Source organism: Suricata suricatta, chromosome 6, assembly GCF_006229205.1.
Source record: "Suricata suricatta isolate VVHF042 chromosome 6, meerkat_22Aug2017_6uvM2_HiC, whole genome shotgun sequence".
Taxonomy (NCBI): domain Eukaryota; kingdom Metazoa; phylum Chordata; class Mammalia; order Carnivora; family Herpestidae; genus Suricata; species Suricata suricatta.
This window is the reverse complement of record NC_043705.1, coordinates 39,083,733-39,089,732: the sequence shown is the minus strand read 5'-3', so window position 1 is coordinate 39,089,732 and position 6,000 is coordinate 39,083,733. Positions and strand designations below refer to the sequence as shown.

General features: G+C 38.2%; 1 pseudogene; it reads right to left on the bottom strand.

Moving 5' to 3' along the window:
• Positions 1–2,257: 2,257 nt before the first annotated feature.
• LOC115295020 lies at positions 2,258–2,422 on the bottom strand (annotated as a pseudogene).
• Between the last annotated feature and the right edge of the window lie 3,578 nt (positions 2,423–6,000).

Here is a 6,000-nt window from a genome sequence, read left to right as displayed (position 1 = left end):
CTTAGCATATATGGGGCTATGAACTTCATCCTTCAATATACTTCAGTCTATTCTCTTTTTTCCTTTTTTTAAATGTTTTATTTTTTATTTTTGATACAGAGAGAGACAGAGCATGAGAGGGGGAGGGGCAGAGAGAGAAGGAGACACAGAACTGGAAGCAGGCTCCAGGCTCTGAGCTGTTAGCACAGAGCCTGACACGGGCTTGAACCCATAAACGTGAGATCTGACCTGAGCCAAAGTCAGAGGCTTAACCGACTGAGCCATCCAGGCACCCCTGCTCTCCCTTTTCTGAGGGTGTTTGTTGGCTTAAACGTGCCTCTTCGAAACAGCATACCTGGATTTCTTGGATAAATTCCTAGTAGTGCAATTGCTGGGTCATAGGGTAGTTCTATTTTTAATTTTTTTGAGGAACATCCATACTGTTTTCCAGAGTGGCTGCACCACTTTGCATTCCCACTAGCAGTGCAAAAGAGATCATCTTTCTCCACATCTTCACTAACATCTGTTGTTGCTTGAATTGTTACTGTTAGCCATTCTGATGGATGAGGTGGTATTTCATATTGGTTTTGATTTGTATTTCCCTGGTGATAAGTGACATTGAGCTTTTTTCCATATGTCTGTTAGCCACTGGATGCCTTATTTGGAGAAGGGTCTATTCATATATTTTGCCCATTTGGTTTTTTGGGTATTGAGTTTGATAAGTTCTTTATAGACTTTGGATAGTAACCCTTTATCTGATGTATAATTTGCAAATATCTTCTCCCATTCTGTTGGTGCCTTTTAGTTTTGCTGATTGTTTCCTTTGCTGTGCAGAATCTTTTTATTTTGATGAGGTTCCAATAGTTCATTTTTGCCTTTGTTTCTCTTGCCTCTGGAGATGTGTTGAGTAAGAAGATGCCGAGGCCATGGTCAAAGAGGTTTTTACCTGCTTTCTCCTAGGATTTTGATGGCTTCCTGTCTTACATTTAGGTCTTTCATCCATTTTGAGCTTATTGTATATGGTGTAAGAAAGTGATCCGCGTTGATTTTTCTGCATGTCACTGTCTAGTTTTCCCAGCACCATTTGCTGAAGAAACTGTCTTTATTTCATTAGATATTCTTAATTATTTTGTCAAGATTCGCTGGTCATACATTTGTGGGCTAATTTGCAGGTCTCTATTCTGTTCCATTGATCTGAGTGTCTGTTTGTGTGCCAGTACCACTCTGTCTTGATGATTACAGCTATGTGATACGTCTTGAAGTCCAGGATTGTGATGCCTCCAGCTTTGGATTTCTTTTTCAGGATTGTTTGGGCTATTTGGGGTATTTTATGGTTCCATACACATTTCAGGATTGTTTGTTTTAGCTCTGTGAAGAATGCTTGGTGTTATTTTGATAGGGATTGCATTGAATATGTAGATTGCTTTGGGTAGTATAGAAATTTTAACAATATTTGTTCTTTCAATCCAGGAGCATGGAATATCTTTCCATTTTTTTGTGTCTCCTTCAATTTCTTCAATTTGTATAATTTTCAGTAGAGTATAGATTTCAGTATAAATTTTTTACCTCTTTGGTTAGGTTTTCAATGAAACTGATTAACACAATGGACTTTTACCCATTGTCTCCACTTGTGCTCTTTGCATCCCTGCCCTTGTTTATAGCCTCATCATCTAACCTACAGACTCCACCCCAAATCCAAACTATCCAATTTGCTATAATAAGCAGAGAAATGGAAATGTGTTTCAGACCATCCTGAAGAGTAAGCACCATAGACACCTGGTACAATAGCCAGTGTACTGAAAGAACAATCAGGATGAGTGATGCAAAGGGAAAATATACCGTCCCAAGAATGCTCCTGGTGCATGCCAGCATTCTACCCTAGAGTTATGGTGTTATCCTTACTCCTCCCTCAGTCTCAGTATATGGGGGTCAGTAGCTAGTCAAGCACAAAACCTGGTTAAGAAGGGAAAGACAACAATAATAAAAAAAATGATTGCTATGGGTGTTGGGAGTTGACAGGACATTGGAAGTCTGATATGGTATAAGGACAAAGCTATGAGGGTTTAAAGATGCCTTCTAGAGAGAAATTGAAAAGGTAGGCCATATGGAAATAAAACAATTGATATGACCCCATTTGAGCCTTGGAGGAGTTATCAAGGGAGGCACTCATAAAAAGTAATAGTAAACAAAATTAAAAATAAAAATTATAATAGAAATCTGTATAAAGTCATATATGAGAAGGCCAACTTTTGCTTGGAGGAATTAGAAAAGATTTTACTAAATATTTTAAAGTGCAGAAATTTGTTATAAACTTTTGAAACAAGGTGAAATTTCTTGCATGCCTAGTGGGTAAGGGTCATCTGAGTAGGGAAAGGTTTTCAAGTAGCAATAATCATGCCTCAGACAAACCTCATTGGCTACAATACTGCCAGTGTGCAAAGCTTAGGTTTCATCTGAGTAGAAGCAACACATGAGCGAAGATATGGAGGCAAGAGAGGGCATTATGGGTTAAATGTTGGGCCAATAATTTAGATAGAGTTGAAAATTAACCATGTTTTCAGAAATAGTAGGCATAGAGGTTGGATGTAGGGCAGAAGTACAAGACCAGGTTGTTTAGGGTCTGGGTGTAGCAGCAAAACAATTGGGCTAAGAATCTGGATTTTGGAGAAATATCATCCTGGCTTTGAAATTCAGATGCCGTGTAAGGGCAACACATTGTCATTCCCAACTTACACGTTGGCAGGAAGTCATTGGAGGCCTCAAATTCATAAAACAAGTGCTCTTCTTAGGGGCTGACCTCACTGCCTGACTGTTACCTGATCTTCTCCAGTCAGTCACTGGTTTGGTCACTCAATTGGGGAATTATCAGCAAGGTCAAGTCTGATCTGATTTCTTTAAGACGTACAGTCACTTGACCCTACACTATAGATTAACCCTTTCAAGACTTCACTTTGTGTTTTTGTTTTTGTTTTTTTTAGAGAGAGAGAGAGAAAGAGCAGGAGAGCGCAAGTGAGGGAAGAGCACAGGGAGAAGGAGAAAGAGAAAGTCTCAAGCAGACTCCATGCCCAGGACGGGACTGAGATCATGACCTGAACGAAAATCAAGAGTTGGACTCTTAACTGACTGAGCCATCCAGGCACCCCAAGACTTCACTTTTTAATGTCAGAGATGCAAAAAATCCAGAAAGTGGAAGGCTGGATTGCAATAGACAATATTTGTTGCTTCTGTCTTTATTAGACTCCTTCCAAGCTTTACTTTGGTAACCACTTACTTGGCAAATCCCATTGTTCATCTACAGAACTTTGACTCATGGGGCCTCCTAACATACTCTTTAAAACAGAAAGGGTCTTCTGAATAGTCTTTGGCTTTATAGCTTACACTGACATCACACTAGACCTGAGATCTTCATTGTATTTGCTATGAATGAGACTTCTGAACACATTGCCTGACATGGGCCAGCCAGTGATTAGTTAATATTTTGTTTCAACAGTGTTGCCAAGTGCTTACACACACCTAAGATATCTTCTTTATTTTTTCTTCTATCCCCTTTTTTTCTTATTTTTTAAAAAATATTTTCCTGAAAATATGAAAATGGACAAGATCATGGCCTGTCACCCCTACAGCATGTAAATCTTAAAAACAAAGATATTCAGGGGTGTCTGGGTGGCTCAGGTGGTTAAGCATCCCACTCTTGATTTCCCCTCAAATCATGTTCTCAAAGTTTGTGAGTTTTAGCCCTGTATTGGGCTTTGTGCTGACAGTGTGGAGCCTGCTTGGGATTCTCTGTCTCTTTCTTTCTGCCCCTCCACTGCTCATTCTCTCTCACTCTCTCTCAAAATAAATAAATAAATATTAAAAATAAATTTTAAAAATGAAACTTAAAAGAAAGAACAAAGACATTCAGATACATAAATACTGAGTGATGACCTAACTCATGAAATTTAATATTGATAAAATTATCAATATTATCAACACATAGTCCATATTCAGTTTTCATTGATTGTCCCAATATAATCCTTTATGGGAACTTCTCTCCCAATCTGAGATCCTATCATATCCCGTTACTCTGAAACATTTCCTTAGTCTTTCATTGACAGCAGGTATATTAACAATTTTTATTAATAAAGAAATGTCAATACAGAGCCCAAATAATATAAGTAATGAGGCATGTCAGAGAGTGAATATTTAATTATCATTGTATTTTATAAGAGGCCTTTGCAATAGTCCATGTATGAGATGATGAGGAAGTTAAACCAACAAAACAGACATGCTTTCAAAAGAGGCACACAGAGAACTGGATTTTGTGTGGGAGGTGGGTGAGGAGGAAAAGTCTGTAATCACTCCAAGGTTTCTAACACACTAGTCAACATAGACAAGGTGCCAAGCATGCTGGAGAGAATACTGTGAGAAATTGCAATGAAGGGGAAGATGGTCAATAACTTTTGGATATGCTGAGTGTAAGTTGCCTCAAGAGTGACAAGGGAGAGTTATTTAGTAGTAAAGTATAACCTATCCCAGTGTGCCTGGGCCCTGCCCAGTTATAGCCCTGAAAGTCTGTGTCCTGGAAATCTCATTTATTAGCAAAATGGGACCGTTTTTTGCCCTATAGTAGGTAGGCCATTAGTAACATAAGCTTGAAGCCCAGAGAGTAAAGGCAATCATTTGAAATTTTGAGAGGGACTGAGACAACCCAAAAGAAAAACCAGGTGAGAAGGCCTCAAGGCTGTATTGGAAGCGAAGACCGAGAGCGTTTCTCTTTCTGGATCAGCAGTTTCCCTAAGCTCAGCAACCATAAAACAGGCATTGATTAACTTACTGTGTATTTCAAATTACTTTTTGCACCACTGTGAACTATACATATACTTGCTGTCTTAGGAATATAAATGAAGTCAAATTTATTATCCATCGAGGTCGTTATTATCACCCCTCAGTCTGTGACTTCTTTACTAGACTCATTATTAATTTGGGAGATTTAACTTCTTTTTAGTGTTACTCATTTTTTATTCAGCTCTTTACAACCACTTTCCATAGTGGCTTATGATCATTACTTTTCAGTTTTCGGTTTCCCAGTAGCCTTTTCTATAGTATGGTCCTTTTTCTGCGTTATGAAGTTCAGCAGGGGAACATTGATTAAATAAAATAAAATTTAAAAGTTTGTTAAGCTCTGTATCTATAAAAATGATAGAAACTATGCTCTTCTCTATTATTATCCAAAAGTAATGGGTATACTTGGACCTTACTTGATGTACAGATTTACTGTATTAAGGCATTAAGCACAGTTTTGTCACCTAATTGTTATTTGGTCCTCATTTGGTCATGAATGTTTTAATTCAGTAAGTCAGATTAAGTAATTAGTTTGGTTCAAGGTCTTAATGGCAGATCTAACAGGGCCTGAGAGGTCATCTATCTCATCCAAGTCTTTTACTGTCTTTGCTTTCATACTTAACCTTCTTGAAGATAGCACATGTTAAACTTGACACATTTATAAAATATATAAAGTTTTATGCTTCCATGGTGGTTTCTCATACTGATCTTATTTGATTCCTACACCTGTCAAGTAAGTAAATCAAGTACTGCTATCACTCTTATTTCAAAAATGAGGCACCTGAGGCATAAAAGTGACTTGACCAAAGTCATAAGATAGAACAATGGAGATAACAGTGGAAGGAGACAGAATTTATAACCCTAAACTGATAGTCTTCTGACCATATCAGGTGGCCAGCCCTCACTCTGTATTCATATATCACCAAAGTTGTAAAGCACACCTAAACTGTGAATAGATGACCTTGCCACCACATTGCTCTTATTCTTTACTATAATTTTATAGAAATCCAGCTCATATTTAAAAACCTAGAACCCACAGGATAGAAATTGACTTATGAGATGTGGAAGATAAAGAGAAGCACCTGAGAGAATGATTTCTTTTGCTCCCCCTGCACCCCACCACACTCCACACCAGTCACCTGTATGTCTAAGTCCTTCGAGTGTCTTGGTGGATTCTCCATACGACTGTGGCATATT